The 21893-nt window shown below is 40.6% G+C and overlaps 1 protein-coding gene across 10 annotated transcripts in view; it reads right to left on the minus strand.

The window, feature by feature from the left end:
- ESRRG (estrogen related receptor gamma) overlaps positions 1-21893 on the minus strand; it is a 369245-nt gene that overhangs the window by 315533 nt on the left and 31819 nt on the right. For 3 of the 10 annotated variants that reach the window (XM_063391050.1, XM_063391048.1, XM_063391043.1), the window contains exon 2: positions 20335-20380. The exons of 3 other annotated variants lie outside the window; for them this stretch is intronic. The gene's annotated coding sequence lies outside the window, so the exon portion shown is untranslated. Of the gene's footprint in view, positions 1-11406; positions 11451-12179; positions 12240-20054; positions 20090-20334; positions 20381-21893 lie in introns of all 10 variants that reach the window. 4 more of the 10 variants (XM_063391051.1, XM_063391045.1, XM_063391052.1 and 1 more) reach the window with 3 other exon arrangements.

Raw genomic sequence — 21893 nt, forward strand, 5'->3', positions numbered from 1 at the left:
ATATATTACCTGAAATTTTACTCCATCAAAAGGATGAGAAAAGGAAAATAAGAGTAGGTTAAGTATATATTGACACTTGCTACTAGACTTTAAGTACATCTTGCTGTCTAGTTTATAATTAAGCAGTATAAACTATGCCTGTCATGTGCAATCACTAGTTGAAAACAATCAGCAAAACAGGGATTTTATGGTATAAATTAGCATTGGTTCCACTACTGCCAGAGGAAGTTTTTACCATCAGCTTCAGCCAGTGCAGCATCTGCCCTCAAATCTTGACAGAAATGAAGTTTCAGTAGTTTACCAGATACCTGCAGGTGCTGCCTCTTTCCAATGCTTTTTACTGGATAGAGGTTTTATTTCACATGAACAATTCACCTGTTTTTCTTCTGATCCACTGACAGGCAAACTGGGAACACACAACCTTCTCACAACCATGATTCTTAAACAGATGGTTCAAGGCACAGAAAACTGGGCTAGGATTGTTGTTAAGACTTCTTGATGCCTTTTGTCCCCTGTGTGTCTCCAGGCAGAGCAAGATTTATGCCTGTTTCTGAAAAATTTCCAAAAGACATTCCACAACATCCCAAATTTTATCTGCTTTAGAACATCATTGCTAATACCTAATGTGAATTTTGTTTGGTCCTATTGAACCAATTACATCCCACACTCTCCCATTTCTCAGTAAGGATAATAAATTGCTGCTTTTCTTTTCCCACAGCCTTTTGTATTCTTACTGCCCTTTGCCATGTTGTCCCACAGAGATCTCTTTTTCTGGCCAAGCACCCCCAATATCTTCAGCATTTCCTGACAGGTCACATTTCCTCGCTCTCTTATCACCCTCATTGCTTTTGCTTTGGACTTTCACTGAATTCTCTGTAGTTTATTTGGGCTGTGCTGCCCAAATCAGGGCTTAGAGGCATGGCTGCACTCCTACCAGAGGCATGAGGAGCAGAAGTCACTCATACCACTCATGAGCTATATTTTGTATTACACCTTCATCACTGCTTATCAAGAAAAGTTCTGAACTCCAACATGAACATTTCTTCTGCCAGCTTCACAGCAACTCTTAAATTAACTAGAACCTTTACCATGGTAAATAACACTAAATTAGAAGTCGTCACACCTAATTGGCTGTCTCTACTTAGCCTACCCCCCAAAAGGACAGAACATTTCAGGGTTACTCCTGGAAATACATAAACACAGACATGCACACACAGCCCAAGTACGATTAACAGAGACTTAATCTAATCTATATTCAGATGTGGATGTACAGAGGCAAATAATGTACAGATAAAATATAAACACCCACACAACGAGTAGGTCTGTAACTGAGAGGTTTATCTAAGTGATTCAGAATACCACAACCTCTCCAGTGCCAAAAAGAGGAAAAAAATTAGATAGCTAAATATAACCATAGTTAAAATCTGATCCCCTTCATTTATAGATCTGAATCTAGATAGATGTACATGTGGAAGAGATCTTTAGCATGTCTACTGCCTGTCCTCCATGTAAACAGGTTCAACTCCTCTGAAGTAGTCAAACCTACATGTAATGTAAATATGTGTGTACGTGTGTGTAAACCCAGGGTAAGTGGAAATACAATAAGGCCTCTTGTTGGCTCAGGTCTTGCAGGTAATTGCAATAACAGAAAAGCAAGAAAACGAATAAACTGTAGTTACTTGCTATGCAATAAACATATAACTATACTGTAATTACACTACCTGATTATTGATGTACAGTAAAATAAACTGTTATTAAGTTTTTTTACTGTTCCCTTCTATTTACAGTCATCTCTGATAAAGATTAAGCTTCCCCAAAAATGTATGATAAAGCTTCTTATCAGAGGTTTTAATGCCTCTAATAACTACTGTAATTCTGTGTGATTTAGTGCTTTGAATAATCCACCAGGATTTTTCTCTAGATCTTTAAAAGGATTGTAATGTGTACAGAGGTGTCGTAGTGATTAAATTTACAGGACACTTACCAAAACAGTGATAAGACAGGATGTTTAATTAACACATGTACACGTTGTTCAACTGTACTATCATGCAAAAATGGAAGGACCTGAATAAGACCCCTATTTTCCTTTCAAAATGTTAAAAAAATAAAATTAAATAAAGGATTATCCTCACTGTACAATATAGGAGCAAATATTCTGAGGGCAACAGTAAATCCAGGCAGCACCTGAGAGTGGTACCAGTCTAGTGTTGCATACTGGGTAGAGGGGAGGTCCTGGTGGATGCCCCAGAGAGAAAGGAAAAAAATAAGTCATAAGTATGACAGTACATGGGCATTCACCAGCTGAGTTTGGAGATGTCATTCTTTGGCTGGTGGGTAGTTCAAGGACATTGCAGTACTCTTCTGCTATAATGCCTGAAAATATCAATGCTTTTAAGGCTCATTGACAAAAGTCATTGCAGAAAACCAGCTGAAGGTTACCTTATCAGATGTTTTTGAACTCCAAGTCTCAGAAAGGCACACAGGCACTCCAGAAAATCCCTTCTCCCTCCATCAGTAGATTTACCTAATGGCCAAGGCTATCCCTTATTTATATAACAGATAAGTAAATTTAACTTAAGCCAAGAAATGCCCCAGCAGACTAAACCCCAACAGAAAAGGGCAGCAGAGTCAACCACATAGTGAAAAGTGGAAGACAACCTTTATCTCTCTGAGGACTCTTTTCACTTTAACTTCTACTGACATTTGTCCACTCTGGTGCTAATAAAAAAAACCCTCAAACTGACAGAGAGATCTAAAGGTGATATCACATACAATCAAAAGATGAAACAGAAAAGTCAAAAAGCTCATGCAACCCATATTCTCACTGGGGAAATAGTCTTTTTAATATTAGAGTTGTTTGTACTTTGAAATTGAAATCCCAACATCTGCAAGTGCATGCAGCTGAAATAGATTTCATTCCTGGATGGGCAAGTGCCAGGCAGTAAACAGGGCATGAGAACAGACTTTGGCTCCATGAACGGAAACATAAACCTCTCTTTGTAAAAATGGTTCTTAATGATCTCAAAGGCCCCCTGGTTTAGTATGGAAGCTAAGTGCTGCTTTCCTTTAGAATGAATCCCACGTATTTTGTATCACAGTCCTGGCACAGGGCTACAAAGATGAAATCATTCCTTGACCATCACTGTGGGCACGCCTGCTCTGATCTGCAGTGCGATGCAGGGGCACACAAATACTGGAAATGGTGTAACTGCCTCATTACTGTGCTCTGCACAGCCTTTTATACCCTGGTTCTCAGCAAGACTAATTATTCTGAAAGAAGCATCATACTACTGCAATTATCCTGCTCCCAAAACCTGAGTTACATCATTTAGGACACTGTGCTTCACTATTCTGGCATAACCATGCAGCTTTATTTTTTGTCGCAAAGATTTTTAGTGGAGGAAAAAAGTTAAGAAGAACGAGCTTAGAGATGACGAACCACAGAAGACAGAACACTTAAATATAACAGGGACAGGGAGAGGGCACTGAGGGTGTCAAAAAATCACATGCTCCTGAGTCTGACTGCTTATTTACCTGGCACGCAGGACTGCTTACCTGCGTAATCCTTTCTCTGCGGCAAGTGAAGGTGAAGGTGTGGGAACTTCCCTCTTTCTTTGCTGCCAGTATTAACTGACAGCATGGGGAGGGAGCCTGCAGGAAGATTTTATTTTTCATCTCCATCATCAATAAATTACTAAGGTGGCTTTCAGGACTCTCAGAAGGTGCTTGAAACCTATGGCCCTTTGGCTGGCTACTCTCCGGGTGGACCAGCATGCATGATGCCCTCTTGCGTAAGGCTGCAGTCCTTCTGCAGGAGAAGACCTGACTTTTTAAATCAAATATACAAGTTTCTCCTGTATCACAACCTCCTTCCCTTCCTGGGAAAGAATTTACAGTAGTAAACATTATTTAATGTCCCTATTGAGGGATTGGCAAATAAGAAAAAATAGCATTTATCCAGTATCTCAGAAATTAGCAGACAAGCTTTAGTCATTTTCTCTATCTCTCATTAATTAATAAAAAAAATTCCCAATGTTTCTAAATAAGCCTGTTTTTTCCTTCTCTGCCCAGCAAAGCTACAAGCCACATCTGGATGTGATGGTTAACCACATTTTTGTTATGTTTCAGCATTAGATGGTGAACAACTAGACTTGGAGCTTAAAAAGAGTATGAGGGGGAGGAAAAAATAAGACAGAAAGAAAGAGAAAAAGAGAAGAGGGAAAGGGGAAAAGAATGAAAAGGTACACTTGGCCTTTCAGACAAATGACTCAGAGTAGTCATCTTCACAGCACAGAAACCAAACGATTTGTGAAATCCTCAGAAACACTGGTGATTCAGCCAGCTGCATGGAGGGTGGTCTTATTCTCTGCTAAAACAACCTGGTTTAACTCCCCGAGTACTAAGCCATCCACCATCTTGAACTGTATAATTTTAGAAGTCCAATATCTATGTAAGCTTGTTTTCTCTTAAAGAAACATTCCTTACCTTTCTGATCCTCTCCCTGGTTTGTGCCTTGCTCCAGAGACACAAGTTGCAGAAGGCAACTGAATGTATTTCACCAGGAAATGTGGGCCATACCCTTCGTTATAACAGAAACAAGAAGACACTTGTTTTGATCTATCTATGTGTATTTAAAGAATTACCAGAAGAACATAAAACAAAGTGGAGAGGACTATTTGAGGTCTGGGTGTTCCAGATATTTTTTCTGAAGCTGCTGTGGATTTCAGTGGGAGCACTGCACATTGAATAGCAAAGGGGAACGTCTCCCAGACCAGAGCTAACCCAGGGCAGTGCACAAAGCAAAAGATGTTCACCTATGGAAGGCACATGCAAGCTGAACTGCATATGTTAAATTAAAGACATCTGCACTTTGGCAGAATTTGGACAATGACTCATTTTAATTATGTAAAAATTTCAAACGGGGCAAACTCCACTGTAGTGACTCACATTAGTGCTACCACATGATCTTCTGATAACTACATCAGTATATAACTCATGTCTCTGCTGCAGAGTTTCTACAGAGAGAATGACATATTACCTGACTAGCATTAAAAGGACTCCATGTTCCCAGCAATGACTGGTACATTAAGTAATGCTTCAGAAAGTAGCATATAGTACACTGTAGCATATAGTACACTGAGCTTTTTTTCCCTTGACACAAAACTACAGTTCCTCTAATGACAATAATTCACTGTCATTCAAAAATCAATTTTCTGTTTGTGTTTTATTTCTTTAAATTTATAGAGTAGTGGGAAAAGATTCCAGAAGTAGAAACTTACATCATTTCCTTTTCCCAAGAAGAATTATGGTGCTGCAGACCTCCTAGGCTTCCAATCAAAGACACACCCAGCCTGTCCTTATGTGAGTGGCAAACACGCCCTCAACCCCTTCAAGCACAAAACCTTCTGTGTAGGTCTGACTGGTAAAGGTACCAGGCCATTTCTTGCATTTTGGTTCACAGATATTCCTGGACCTTCCCCTGCTACCTCCTGCACTTTCCAAGTTGGTTTGGTTTGCTCGGTTCTGGCATGGACCATCAGAAGGAACTGATTATGCGCCTTACGTCAGACTAACAGGACTGATGACCTTGAAATGTCCGCTGTGAAGAAAAGCTATTCTGCATTATTTGCCTCAGATTTTTAAAAATAGCAAAACACTGTATTACTTACCTCAGTGTTGTTAAGGAAAGGGGGGGTCTTTTGCTGACTTGTATCACGTTCCTTTTCTGAGCTCTGAGAGTTGCTGTTTGTATCCTGGAGTACCACTGCATTACATTCCTATTAAACATCTGAAAAAGGGATGTACTCTACAAGGCTTTCTAGACACTGTTCTCAGGCTTACTGAACAAGCTAGCAGGACCCTTAAGTATCAAAGAGATATACAAAAGGCATTTTCACTACAAAAGGAATGTATTAATGTGACAAATACAGCCTTTGTTAATGCCAGATGCTGACTATAGGTGTGAATGAGGAGTATGATGAATAGGATGATGAGGAGAAAGCAATCTTAATTGTGCAATTAGTTATGTTATGTTTGCACAATGTTTTGCATAACAATTATAGGCCACTGGTCCAAAATTATTACAGTCTTCCAAAGGAGTTCAAAAGCTAGGAAAGCCACTGCACCTTTTAAGTAACTCCTTTAGAAGGCTAATGAAAAATGTAAATTATGTCAAGTGGCCTTTATACGGCTTAAGTGTGCCATTGGGCTTGGATGGCAAGTGCAGTGTGCTGTCTCCAGCCGAGAGTGATAAGAAGTAGCAAGCGCAGAGGATGCCCCAAGGGAATGCCCTGAACCACAGCACTGCTAAAAGGTATGGGAGTGAAGTCTGGCTTCTGAGTGACAGGGTTGGCAGGAAATGGTTGAAGGTGTTGGGACCACTGTGTATGTAACACTGGATCAAAAAACAATGAGCAAGAGGAGAGGAGTCACAGCATGTTCCTGTTCCTTCCTAGCATCTACCAAAGAGGAAAAAAAAAAGCATCTTGATTATTCTACAACCTCTCATTCCACCTTTCATTTATTTTCTATTTCAAAGCACAATTTAACTTTTTTTGTAGGGGTTCACGTAGAAGGTAAATTTAAAACTGGAACGCAGATTAAAGCTCACTGCTACAACTGTTCCTGGGGGTAAAGGTAAACTGCCCAGAATGTGATAACAACATGGGTGTTGAGTGATGATCTGCTCATAATCAACACATCCAAGCACACAAGAGTTCATCTTATCCTTGATCTCACCCCAGGGATCCACGCCAGTCACAGCTGATGCTGAGAGGTATAACACATACTGCGCCACTGTCTCCATGGTTATTTATGGGTTACCAGTGCTGGGGAGCAGGACACATGCCCTCACATGCCACTCAAAGGTGTTAAACTGACGCATCATAGCTTCCCCAGGTTCTCCTCCCACAGAATAATGAACATGGCTATCCACCTAGACAAAAAAAATCCACTGACACTTGAACAGCAGGCTAATGAACATGAGGAGAAAGACTCAAGGTAAGACCTGTTCCTAAACCTTTATTTACAAAGGATACCTTTAAGCCAGAGCCTCCCTTGCCTTTCAAACAAGACACTAGAACAACCCTGGGAATGCGGCTTTTAAACAGTCTGCTCATCCCTTACTCAAATAAATAGTAAGTGCACAGTGCTGCTAAGTCAAGCTGTTTAGCAAAGACATTTACTTCCTCACAGAAATTCAGCCCCTGTGGTGCAGAGGTACATCAGTGTGCTGTGACCCAGCTCCCAGCCAAGGGGATGAAGAAGACATCAGGACCAAGAAACAGGGCAGAGACCATTTGTGCTGTACCCCAGCAAAAGCATCCACCCAGTTTGATGGTTTTAATGTTTAGACTGGGAGAGGGAATAGTTTTTTAAAGGCTATTTTAGCCAGTGAAAGAAGAAAAAGGCTATCACGTGACTTTGCACCCTGGATGCTGTTTGTAGAGAGACCTTAGCCACAGCTGGACTTCTACAAATTATTTATGACTGCAGAGTGATATTGAATATACAACTTGAGGGAAAATCACAGAGAGCAGGATTGTATGCACACAGAACTAAGCTTCATGTTCAGTCACATCTCTTCCAACTGACTGCAAGCATCTCTACAGTCAATATCCAAGGCTCAAACACCCCTTGGAAATTCATTAGCAAGCACAGCAAACAGCAGTCCTGAAAATAGCATCTTTCCATTCAGTGCAATGAGACATGCCTCACTATATTATATGTTCAAAGAGGGAAGGGCAATACTCCTCTAAACCTAGCTTCTCATGAACCTGAATCCAATCACACATTCCCTTTATGACAGCCATCTCTTGGTGCTGCTCTACAAAACCTACATCATATCAGCACCACCTTAAAGGTCGGCTGTGCCATTTCAATAAACAGAGAAACCATGGTTTCCCTAAACCACTTGCATTCCTCTTGCTGCAGTCATTTTGCCTCTCTTCTATGGTCTTGCTTAGCTCACTTTCATATGAATGTCAGATTTTGCATTTGCTGTGTGCTGTCATCTAGACTCCTGCTGTAAGAGTTTGTTTTTCCCCCAGTTGGTGCACCAGATTAGCATTCTCCCTCTCCCCCCTTCAGAACAGAATGTAATTAAAGATCATGGGAAAATAACACACACACTAGTCATAAAGTTAGAGAATTTCAGGTTTTGTTCTGCTTTCCAATTTTACATGCTCCACTTCACTTCTGTATATAAAGAGAAATATAAATGGCTTTGGTCACTGGATATCTATTAACTCCTTCCTTGTACATCAGATCCTGTGAGACAGAGATGACAGCAGGATCCACAGCAGCTTGAGAAAGGGCCTGTGCCTCAGAGAATCACATCTAATACACCCAAAAGGAAGTGTTTTGCCCAAATGGTTCCCTCTTTGGTTACAGTGAAAGGGTTATGAAACATAAGCCAGAACTGTCTCCCTGTTCAGAGTGTTCAGGAAAATGTTTCCTCATCTAAGCGAATGTTTGCACCTGAGAAGCCTGCCAGGATGACTGCTTCAATAGCCTTGAAGCCAGAGAACCACCTGGGTCTGCAAAAGCCAGTGCTGGTGGCACAGTGGCACAGCTGGCTCAAAGCAGAGGTTGTTTTGTACATCCTCACCTCAGCAGAAGCACCTCCACCTCAGGTTTTTTGGTGTTCTAATGGAAGCATCTAAGAGCTTATCTGTTTCGGCTGTAGGACTGAATGTCACCAGAAGAAAGATTACCTGCTTCTTAATTAAAAAAAAATAAATAAAGCTTAAACTGGTTCTGTAGCAGAGGTAAAAATACCACCAAATTGCCATTTATCATCACAAGGGTAAGCAAGAGGCAACTGTTGATCGTCAGTGTCTCCTGAGAGGTTATGGAAAGGAAAAAAACCTACCAGGTGATCTTGTGCTGTGAAGGCAGTGGGCAGTGGGGAGGCAACTCAGGATCTGCATCCCAGGTTCTGCCACAGCTAAATCACATCCCAATTTGTCTCCTTTTTAAGAGGAGAGAAGGTAACTGAGGTCACTGAGAAAGATGATGTTTGTGCCGTGTCGTTTGACACAGTATCACACAGACAGAATTTATGACTTGCCCAACATATACAACACTGTCAGTGGTGGATTTCTAGGAAATAAACCCCAATATCATGGTTCTTACTATACCTCAAAGTTCCTCCCTTTTCCTCAGATAGACAAGAAAGTAGATGTTCACCTTTACTGTAATTATTTTTTATGGCAATTCTCTTCCATTAGTTAGAGGATAATAATGGAATAAATAGAAAAATGAGCTCCAAGCTGAGTATTCTGCATTGTAATCTAAATTAAACTAGTATTACAAATTTGTTTACATATCTCAGTTGAGCTATGCAGTTTCAAAAGTTACTTGCTGAACATAAACATCTCTCCTGATGCTACATTACCCACTATATGCAGTAAAATATATTCTAATGTAATACAATAAAACTGAAAAACCAATAAATGTTCCTATTTATTGAGAAATTGGACAAAAAATAGCTTATTGTCAGTTTTTAAAGACTGAAAATCAATAGATGATGAAAGGTTGTATTTTTTGTTACCATTAGACTGTTGACTCTAGCAATAAGTGAGATATGGATTATAACATCTTGGCACTGCTGTTAGTGGGCCTCGAGAGCGCAGCTCCTCCATTTCGTTGACAAAGCCAGCTTTAAGTATCTTCCTGTCTTTAGGAGCATTTCTAAATTAAGGGGACTCTTAAGCAGACTTGCATCTGCTGAAGATCACAAGTAAAGGAGATACAGCTTTCACATATATTTACATCCTGCCAATAAAAAAAATAAAATAAAAAAAATAACCTCGAACAACACCATGAAGCCCCAGATCAGAGTGTCACCTCTCAGCTGCCTCTGAGCCCCCAGGGGTGAGCTGCCAGGGGCAGGTGTGGCCCCACATAACAGCAACCCACCCAACACCAGACAGAAATCAAGTTAAATCAGATGTTCAGCTTGCAAAAACCTTTAGCTCTCACGCTAAAGTTCCTGAGTCTGCCACCCTTCCTCACACATGTAAGGTTTTCCACATCTGGGCCTGAGCACAGAGGGCCCATTCCAGTCTGCCATCTACACACGGCTGAGTCTTTCCCTCAGTACGTGGGCAGAGAGAGGTCTGAAAAACACAGATTTTTAGCACCTGTTTTCCCAGAAGAATTTATTCGTAAGAGTCAGTTTAAAACCTGAATTTCTATATTCATTCAACAAAAAACGCAAAACCGCGCAGAGGCTGGGAAGGCATTCTTGTCTCACGGTGCAAACACAGCAACATGGAATACTAAAAAAAAAAATATGCAGTGATGAAAAACACCGAGCTAAACATAAACGCTGCACCCAAGGTCCTTAAACAGTGATCCATGCCAACATTTTTTCAAGTGAACCAGTAGGTATGACCATTACATATAAACCCAAATATAGATGTTCTACCCCGACTACATTTCTAAACTCTGGAACAGAGTCTGAAAGGATGCCAATTACAATAGAGAGTTAGGGCTGCTTTTAGGATTTAAATTCTCTTTCTATGTTTCATAATCATACAGCAGCTCAGATCTTGCTAGATGGGGGTAATGCAGAAAATGCCTATAGTGCCTTCAGATGCACAAGTGTTCTTCTCTGGAAAAGCGGGCAATGACCACTGGGCCTGGATGTGATGGAGAACTAGTACAGCCAGCTGACCTGCTTCTGCAGTACCTGATTTTACAAATTCAGAGAAGTGTGCAACTAAAAGTCTACAGAAAGAAAATTTCCCAAGACCTGGAAGGAGCTGACAGTGTGCAGAAATGGCCATCCTACTGCTGGCCCCAGCCCTGTGTTTCCCTGACTTGGTTTTGCTTCAAACCAAGGACAGCACAGAAAGAACTAATCTTCATATCATGGTTTCCTTCTGTTTTCCCAGGTAGGAAGCTATTTCTAAAAAGAGGGCTGTTACCACGTCTGCATAATCACATACCAAAAAAAGATTAATGTTGCTCCTGTAAGCTTTTGCTTAAGTATACCATGGAAAATAACTTTGATGAAATAATTTGCCCAGAGCACTGCTTGTCTGGAAGACTTCTATAATTTAACCGCAGTTCTGTAAATAATTTGGTGATAGACAGGCCATCAGCATAATTTCGTGCTAGACCCATGCAATGTTAAGGAGATGGCCAGAAGGCCAAAATTAAATCAACTGGGACCTAGTATGTACAATGCACATTAAAACCAGTCCAAATCTATTATTTTTTTGGAATATGCTTATTCATTTTAAAGGAAGACACGGATTTTTTTGTATTGGGAATTAACACAAAGAAATGTCATACTTCCTCCCTGCGAGGAAAAGATCACCCACCCATGTAGATGTCCAATATTTTTTGCACTGCAACATCCCAAACTACAGCATTTTGTACCACTTTTGGACTTACCAGTAACTTTCACCAAAGTATCTCACTTCTCCTGTGCTGATAACCTGCAAAATAGCAAAAGCCATTGCCCTGATTTTTACTCAAGCCATAACCAGGTCTGCAAGATAAGAGGTACAAAATTGTATGCATGGTACATTGCACCTTTAATCATCTACCTAGCTGAAATACTTAAGCAAGTAGTTAGACATCTAAATGGTCCAACTACAGGCTCAAAATAAATGAGTTTTGTAGTACATGACTGTGTCCATGTAATTTGAAAACTGGCATTCACATCCCATCTCAAGCAAAGTATCATTTCAGCAACAGGCAGATCAGAAACTTTAAGTCAGTATTAGAGACAAGAACAGGCCTAAGATCTAGTATTTCAGAAGAGAAGAGGGGAGAACAAATGACTGCAGGATGCTTCCCACTGCACCGTTTCATTTCTGGACAAACATTTTTCCATCAGAAATGTCACAATCAGCACTGCTTTCCTGCATCATCGTAATGTAAATGGAGATACATTCTGGAAACCCTTGATGATTTTTACCAAATGAGAAGGGAATGGCAGGGAAAATAACATACTAAACAAAGGCAACAAAGCCGTCCCTCTCAGCTCTACTGAAAAAAGGCCTCAAGAAGTAGACCTATTTATACTTCTTTTTAACTGAAAATACAGAGAAGGAGGTGAAGTAGATGGGTTAAAAGCCAGCAAAAAGTAGTATAAAAAAGCCCACCAGGTATTGTTGCAAGAACCTCTAGATAAGCATCTTAAATCAGGGTAAATTACACACCTCATGCTGGTGACTCGGTCATGGGAAATTATGAAGCTACGTGATGTCTCATTTGTTGTGCTGAAAACAAATGTAAATAAATTACTGAGGGAATCTCATTTACATTTAGAAATTCATCCCGATGCATGACATGACTGCTGATGTTTTTTTAAATGACACTTTGAGAAGAAGTGCCACTATTAAAAACAGATCATAGCCACCTCAGTGAGAGCCTGTGCAAGTGTGTGTCTGTGCATGAGTGTGCAATGGCAGACATTCCAGAGAGATCCTACAGCTCTTTGGGAAAAAGGCTCTCTTCTACTGCTGCACAACCAAAATGGTGGTGAAGAAGACAAAACCATCAATATATATTCTTCTGTGTAGTTTCCCCGCTCCAGAGGGGGAAGCAGACAGGCAAGGTTTTGGGTTGGCTGCAGCCACTACAACAGAAAGTGCAAACACTAAAATGGTGGGAACAGAAAATAGTGTGGCACATCCCTCCATCATCAGGTGTAATAAAACTTCCCCTTAAATACACACACAAAAAGCCTTTCGCTAAGCTTTTATCTCCCCCTTCCACATCTCACATTTTAAGCTGTCACTGAAAAAATTGAGAAGGATATCCAGGAAGCCGTAAGATGGAGAGCAAGTCGAGCTGCTGTTAGCTAAGCAGCACACATTCAGGCAAATATCCAAATGCTTTAGGAGCTGTCATTCTCCATCCCGCGTGGGAAGGCTGCGAAGAGACGGACTTGCTCGTATCATGATTGCTCTTATTATTACAGCAGTGAAAACACTGCATACTAATGGATGTGTTTTCAGAAAAAAAGACTGTTAGATGGCTTTTTAGACTCTGTGCCTGGCTGTCTGGGCTTCAGTATCTGATATATCCTAAGCCTTTCTTTGCCTCCAAAACAGAACTCTAAAAAAAGTTTGTAACGTGAGGGCAAATAAAACATATTTCCAAATGGGGACATGACAGCGTTCTACAACCCCACATACGGCAGCATATTTACATAAGCCTGCATAGGTCAGAGAGTTTATTTGTTAAGGGACAAATAAGCAGGCCATGAAATAATTATTTTTCATTGTGCTCTGCCAAACCTACCCAGCCAAAGGCTAAATTGAGCTGCTATTGTGATTATTTGAACTGTGGAGCCAAAAGTCTTCACTGCAAAGCATCCCAGCTGTCCTAAATTTTATTCTGATGGCTAGTTTTCACACTAGCTTGAAACTTGCCAAAAACGCTCCACAAAACACGCAGGCGGAAGGCTTGCTTTATCCAGACCTACATCAATTACTGATTTAGAGCTGTTCTGAGAACTTGATTATTAACAAATCACTTCCCAAAATTGTTATGACAAGATTCACATATGCAAATGGCAAGCTGCTCATATGTACACAGCTAGCAAAAGAAATTAATACAAAGGTTCCCAGATTTATTTATGGTTATTTCCTATTCTGCTTTACTGCAAATTAGGCACTAAAATATTAAAAGAAAGGGGAGAGATCCAGCTGCAGCATCACAGCTTTGACATATGGTGACATGGGAACACCCAGGCCATAACTGCTCAACATGCTTCTGCCTTCAACCACGTCTCTGGGGAAAAGGATCTACCAGTGCCTCCTGGCACCAGGGGAAGCAAAGCCACCACGGTAGCTCTCAAGCTGCAGGTTTGGCCAACACACCAAGGAGCAGGTAGGATTACCCTGAGAACAGCTCAGACGACAGGCTTGGGAGGCTATTTCATATTTTAAACAAGGCTGACAGTGCAGGAGGGGGAAAAACAAATATAATATTTTTTAAAACCTCATGCTTCAAAGCTTAAATTAATCCCTAATAATGAAAGATTAGGATGAGAATGTGTAGAGAGAAGATTATCCCAAGTCTACCCATTGTGAGGCTCTTACAACTGTACTCGAGGTGCCCGGGGTTGGTCATTGCTAGAGACAGAGCAGGAGGATCTTGGGAATGATTAATTTTGTACTCTACATTTCACCTTAAACAACTAAGACACAAGCAAAAGACAAAGAGGCCAATTCTTTTGAAGGCAGCAGACTTATAAATAAATGAAACGCCCATCACTTGGTATCAGGCTGTTCATACCACAACCCTGACCAGACAAGTGCACCTTGCTGCAGCCGCCCTCCTTCTCCTCCATAGCTCCTCCTATTCCTCATTCTGTTTGTAATTTCATTGTAATATCCTCAGGGCAGCAACCACTCCACATTTACACATGAATTAGAACAACACCTCACACAATGGCATACCAGTCCTGATTGGAGCTGGACTGCTCTGGGAATGCTGCTGGGAACCGTACTATAAAAAGAGCCCATAAATGTATAGAGTTCAGCACAGTAACGCACACACACACCTATTTTTTGGCAGAGTTAACATCACCAGACTGTTAATTGTTTTCACAATGAAACTGCAGATAGTTTAATCCATTTCTAAGCTCCAAGATGGTTGCAGGATGTGTAGCTAAGATCCAGCAGACATCCACCAGGACACACCCAGTGAAGTTTGCAGTGGACCCATGCCTTACTGCTCAGTACAACAACAGAAAACCTGCAAGGTCGTGTCATAGAGGTCAAGGCTTAAGGCTGAATCCTGCTAGGATTTGCATGGAAGCTGATCCAATGGTGAGCTGGGGACATTCAGGGTGGGTAACCAAAGGAAGCCACATCACCCCTGTGCAACCATTATAGAACTAACTAGATCAGCCCAAATTCCCTTCTGATTTCCTTCCTTCATTGGGAGAGGCTTTTGACCTTTGAGCTAACATCTTAATATATTCTGGAATTTCAAATTTTGTACATAATAAACTAGTTATTTTCAGGTACTTCAGATATAAATAACTCCAATACAAAATTTTAACTTGCTCTTGTACTCAGTCATGCTATTTTTAACTGAAAATATAACAAATAGATTTGAAAATCTTTAGCAATATATTTCCATTTTTCCAACAACTCTGACACATCAATTATTTTGTTGGACTTTTTCCTGAAGGACTATGAATGGCCAGTATGCTTCACAGAGAGCAAAAGAAATAGGAAAGGAGTGGGTACAGGTAAGGTGGAAAATCAGTAGCAACTTGAGCACATGTATAAATTCAGGCACCTGAGTCCCCTTTAAAGTCAGGTTCCATGTTGTAATCACTTTTTCCAATAGTTAATACCTAGAAAAAAAAAAGAAAAAATATCCAAAACGTAAAACATATTAAAAATCTTAATTAGAATATAATGGACACTTTGTCAGGCCTATATTATGCATTGATAGGGCACTAGAAATTGACCTTAAAAATTTATCATACAGATTACAGCTGTTACCAACATCATTCATCTCTTTCAAATTAATTTTTTTTAAAGTACAGATGATTTTTTGTTGAGTGCCAGATGACAGAGCTCTTTTTTATTTGCCTAAAAACTCCACACAATCAAATTGTGTGGAAAATCCAAGATCATAATTCCTTTTTCTCTGGCTCCTGATGGGATGACAGCATTACAGGGCCCTTTATGAACTTTTCTATGTAACTTTGCACTTAATGTAAGTTTTGGTCATGGCATAAATGCTGAGATTTTCTATCATACAGAGATGTGACCGTCACTGCTGGACATTCTCAGTCTGAGCGCTTCAGCTTTTTCATGAACTGCCTACAACTTGTGACTTAACTCTTGCCCTTTTTGCCTGGGGTGCCCACGGCTCCAACCAAAGCCAACCCTGTCCTGTGTCACACTTCCACTCTGGAGCAAAGATCCCTCAGGAATGACCTTTTTACTTCTACAAAGTAAGACACCGAGGTCTACATGGAAGAGGCTGCCGACAACCTCGCACTCAGTCATAGCCAGATATGTGACAAAGTCCAATTAAATCCTATTAGGGAATAATACAAATGACAGAGCTTAAAGAATACAGTTAGCTCCTAATTAGACAGCCCATAAATCTGTTCAGAACTTTCAGAACTTACCACCAGAACAAGAATCTCAAGACCTTTCACTGAGTTTCATTTTAACAGACCTGTTGTCCACTGAACCAACAACTCTGTTGCTTACAGAGAAGATATTTTATCAACTTAAATACTATTAGAAGATGATTATGCACTGAGCTTTCCTGAAATTGTGTAACATTTGCATGGTATAACACATACTCTTACTTGTTCACTGCAGACTGATTCAAAGTGCTATAAATATGTTTGCCCTTTCTGCTAAGCCCGCCTAAGGGATTAGCAACCCCCCAAAAGTTCAGTTGAATATTAACTGCATTAACTTTGCAGACTGTAACATACTGTTACACTCAAACAGCCTACGGTGTGGTATGGATGACTTGCTTAATAAAAAATGTTTTCTTGCAAAGCCCGATTGCTAGAAAAAAGAATTTGCTCTGTCAAAGGGGGTGACCTCTTCCATTTAACTTCATAAAGCAGCCAAACAAAAGGGAGAACTTCACAGGGATGTCCAGAGAAATGTTTATCATTTCATCTGTCAAACCAGATGGACTTCCCTTGGCAACACAGCACCAGCTTCACTCTACGTTAGAAATTAAGTCAGCTCACCATGAAAAAAACCTGTGAAATACAGCAGCAAAAGTGTAATCTACTCTAGTAATGTGAACTCAAAAACTGTAAAAGAAGTATGTTTGTTTACTTATTTTGTTAAGTAAGAAGTGCTTTGCATGCCAACTCCCATAAAAAACTCATGTGCTGGAAGACTCTTCAGCACAAAGTTATATAGCAGTGAAGACAAAAAAAAAGGAAGAGGAAATATTGAAAAATTGGAAGAGAGAGAGTTGATAGAAGCGTGAAAGGGAGCTGACTTGATAGCTAGTGACAAAAGTCAAGGAAGAGCAGATTCTTGAACCTCTCAAGCAAAAAGCTCCCAGGCAGGGGAGGGGGTTGACTGGCAGTATCTGATCAAAAGATTTAGAAAAGGGAAAGAGAAAGAGGAAAATGAGAAAGGCTGGGAGAAGTTTCTTAAGGTTATGAGGTAAAAAGCATTCAATAGATTGCTAAAATGCTTTTAAATATTAAAAATCCCTCCTTCATGATAACTGCAGTAATAAAAAATGTAGAACCTGTCTATTATGGGATGAAAACAGATATTGCATATTATGGGGATTTTTTCTTTTATAAAAATATACACAACACAAACATTCTCGGTGCTGCTGTGGGAACACGTAAAAATACTCAAAAGACCATGATCCTGAATGCTTCAATGAAACCTTTCTCATTTGGTCTTCAAGGATCACATCTGCATCAATTTGTAAAAACACACTTTCCCATACAAGGGACTTGGGTGTAACAGAAAATAAATCCAAACTTTGAGAATTAGAAACCATATTTGTTGATAATGCTGGCATTTCCTTGCTCCTGCCATTTACCATTACCATTATGTTGTCTAAAAATGGAGAACAACAATAGATGTAGGTAATTACATAAGAACTTAAACTGAGGAGAGCTTCAGACCACAGCATTAAACTCAAATTAAAGCTTTACAGGAAAAGAGAAATTTTTCACTCCCTGCAATCACCTCCCTCCCTCAAACACACACTGCACACCTGCTACCCACCAGCCAGATGGGACTGAATTCTCCCGAATCAGATCTTGGATTTTTAAGCTCAGCTTGAGTTCAATTGGATTTCAAGACATGAAAATATATTATCATTTCACATTCAAAAAATTACACCAGTGTCCAGAAACTCCTAGTTTCAGGGCTGCTTGCACGATTAGGTATGTATTAAAGTGGGATTATTGCCCCAAATGTGCTAATAGAAACAAATAAAATGCAGCTTTGCATCAACATTTAATTTAATTACACGTGCTCACTTAATACACGAAAAACAGAAAAAATCTGATTTTATATCAGAAGTGTGTTAAGTGAGACTGGGAATTTAGCTAATTTGCAGTGACCACTAGTGTTTTTTAAAAGTCCACAAAGGAAATTTAGCAGCCCAAACTCACTTAAACATTGTAGGAACTGTCCTTTAATGCACAGGTATCATAAAATATTAACACGTGTTAGGAAAAAACTGGGAAGCATTATATTCCTGGAGAATTTGCTAAGCTTGCACAATGTAACAGTTGTCGTCAATAAAGTTTCTTCAGTTAAGAGCTCTCCAGCCTGTTCTCCAGAAGGAGGTCTCTCTTTTCCTCCCCTCTTCCAGCAGCACAGCTCCACCAGGTCCCTGCTGCCTGAACTTCAGCGGAGCGCCGGCACTGGCAGAGTCACACTTTTAACTGGGCTTGGTCTTTCCCCACCTTCTCCCTCCGTCCCGAAAGCAGCTGGAGACACGCAGGGGGTTAACAAGTCCCCGGCCACCAGCGAGCAGGGCGGCTGGAGGCTGCTGCCGGCGGTGTTCTGCCAGAGCCGCGCCTGGCAAGGGCCACGGCGCAGGAATGCCAGTCCTGCCTGCTTGGCCAGCCTTGGACTGACCTTTAGTCGTAACGGGGAACAGGAGTTTTGTTAGTGAACACAGAGTTCTGGTCTACCCATTTTTTAAATTGATTGTTTTATTGATGTAAAGTGCCCAGGTGCCCTCACGACAGTCACTAATATAGATTTTGAAAATAAAATTAATTAAGGGCCAGTCCGGACCACCTTTACTGTCACCATGTAGCACCCTTTTCTCCAAGTAACAATGCTATCAACCAGCGAGCACGAGTGGAGGGTTTGAGGAGTATTTCATTACATCCCAAAACACCTGACCACGGAGGTCAAGAACACTGTCACCTATCTACGCACACACACACACAGACACATTCCCTCTCCTCTCCTACCTTCCAAGAGGGGACCCGAAGCACAGCAAACTTAACCGGCCAAAGGCAGTGTCAGAGCTGTGCCGCTCCGGGCTCCGTCCGTCCGGCACGGCACCGGGAGCGCGGCACGGGGCGAGCCTGAGCGCAGCAGAGCAGCCTGGCACACAGGCTAATCTGAATTACACTCATCCAGCCCTCGAAATGGTTCCTCATTAGCTGTGGGTTAATGGAGTCCCAATGAGTAGTGTTATTTTCATCCCCTGCCTACTGAACACAAAATTCATTTGCAAATATCCTGTAAAATACTGCAAAGCAAGCCAAAGAGATATGACAACATAAGAGGCATACTATTTATGGAATGCACTTACCGTCATTTAGAAAAGGAAGCTGACATGAGCAACAGCCTAAATTTAGCAACACATTTAGTTTTTATTCACTAGTCACAATGACAACATTTCAGAAGGCTACCGCACACCTTGTGCGCCGAAAGGTTCCACTGAAATCAAGACAGACTTTGATCTGAAAGGAATTCGGGATCAGCTCCTTAATGAATACAACACTGAGTTAAATTAAGGCAATCACCATCTTGACTTTCTATTCCAAGTAGATATAAAATTACATTGATTGCAGGAAATGGTGGCATTCAAACAATATTGCAATGGCCAAAGCCTGAAAGCTAAATTCATTGTCAAGCTAAACTAGGCTTTCAGAGGGCACCATTTGATTTGAGGCAAAAAAGCATCTGCAAACCACATATTTTCAATTAATAGCGTAAAAGGCACAGAGTAAGAAAGGAAAAACACAGGTCAATATGCCACATGCCACTCAAAGCAGCAGAGTCTCTGCGAGAAGATACTGTGCATATACATATATACGTGTGTGTGTGTGTGTATATATATATATATATATGTATATATATGTGAGTGCATGCAAGTGTTTTGGGCTTTTTTGGGTTTTTTAAAGGCAGCCTGTACTACAAAGGCCAAATTTGAGATCCAGAAAGGCACAATGCCTCTCTGAACAGCCTAACAATGCTCTTTTCCCCACACTATCTTTAATTCAAAAGTAATTTCAAATCAACAGCACACAAAGTTAAACCTAGTTCTTTTGAAAACTCAGAGAAAGAATTAATTCGAACCCTTACCTTTGGCACCTTAAAGACTTTTGGCCATGACTTACCTGTATAAATAGAAAGAACTAATTTACTACAGAAATGCCCATGGGCAAACATGTTCTGGCTAATGAAGTGTTCAGCTTTTGCATGATTAACCAGCTGGTGGGGGTGGTGTAAAAATCACAGGGCATAAAATAATAAGAAAAATTGATTAGCAGCTCTCTTTTAAAGCATTCTATGAAAAAAAATCCTTATTTTTGCTGAGCAGTTGGAAAGTAACTGTACAGAAAGATAGACTTGAATGACTTACCAAGGAGTCAGGCAGAGACTGCGCCAGGCACTCACTCCTCCAAGACCTGCATCGCAGAGAGGTTCAAGTGAAAAGCAAGATACCAACCAGCACCATGGCTGGATTACTTCTACAACAGGCCCTGCCACGAGTGACAAGGGTAATTTTCTACTATATTGCAAAAGACATTACATAAAGTTAAAACCATGATTATGCCTTGACTCAGTTCAGTTTCCTCCCCAGCGCTCTACACTTGAACACCTGAGCTGGCTACAGCTATTCCCATGAGCCAGTTTAAAAAGTGCCTCCATACGAGCCCAGGGATTCACATGCTACTTAGAAATAATGCCCATATTTAGGTGATGCTACATAAAAATGAAGAGGTTTGCACTCACTAAGGACAAAAATCCTCTTGCCCTTCCCATCCTGTACAAGGGGTTCCTTACAAGCTCACATGCTCTGCCCTCAAAATAGGACCTAATTAGTGTACAAATATTTGGCAGACAGGTCATGAAAATAAATTTATCATTAACTCTCCCCTAAACCAAGGTAGGTTATCCTGGAGCAGTTCCACTTCAGACACATTTGGTAACCCTTAAGCTCAGGTACAACTAGCATATAAAAGTTTCTTTAAGAAGAAAACCCACATATTTTATGGCATGGAATTACTGCAGATATAAGAAAAAGCTGCTCACATAAAAGACATATACCAGGAATAAAAAATAAAAGAAAAAATTTAGGTTGTATATAATTTGCAATAGGCCATTGTAATAGTCACAGCCCCTCTCTAACATCATTACTTCTATGGAAAATGCATGGTTTACCCCTAGTTATGGACTTTCAAAGATCACAGCTATGTACCTTGGGAGACACAGGCAAAGAATTTGCATCTCAAGGATTTGCAATGTGTTCAGCCCTGGGGATGCAACCATAACTCCAATGCTGGGACTTCATGGGCTGGGAACCTACATTAACTCCCTCTGGCAATACACAAGCTGTGCCCTTATACCCACAGCTGATTTCTAACCATAACCAGATATTGCCTCCTCCAGAGTCCTTTCCTGTGGTATGTGATGGTAGCTGATACACCTTCGTATGCACAGTTACCTGGATATTATTCAATTCTCAGGTCATTCTGGTATACTCTGCATTCTGTGGCTCAAAATATTCAATCATACCACAGTATTCTTTCTGAAGAGCAATAATTTTACCTGAAGTAAGAGTTATTTTTTACAAGAAGAACCAAAGGAGAACTCTGAAGCCCATTTTCCTTCTTTTCATGACTCCTGTATTTACTTTAATTACCACTTCCTGAGGAAGACAGTATCATTTTAAATGCACCCAAAGAAAGACTTTTCCATGCAGTTTCCCTATAGCAACCAGGCAGATTATCCTGAGCACAGATCGCTTCACACGTACACCAAACATTCACACTGAAAAACTGGCCAGGCCCATGCAGGTCAAATAACTCTACAAATATTCCATGGAGGTCTTTCTTTCTTATCAGATACATCTGAGAAATCTTCTCACTGACTTCATGGTCAGTCAAGACTTCAAATATCAAAGAGATTTTTGCCCAT

The sequence above is a fragment of the Prinia subflava genome, chromosome 2 (assembly GCF_021018805.1).
Source record: "Prinia subflava isolate CZ2003 ecotype Zambia chromosome 2, Cam_Psub_1.2, whole genome shotgun sequence".
NCBI classification, from domain to species: domain Eukaryota; kingdom Metazoa; phylum Chordata; class Aves; order Passeriformes; family Cisticolidae; genus Prinia; species Prinia subflava.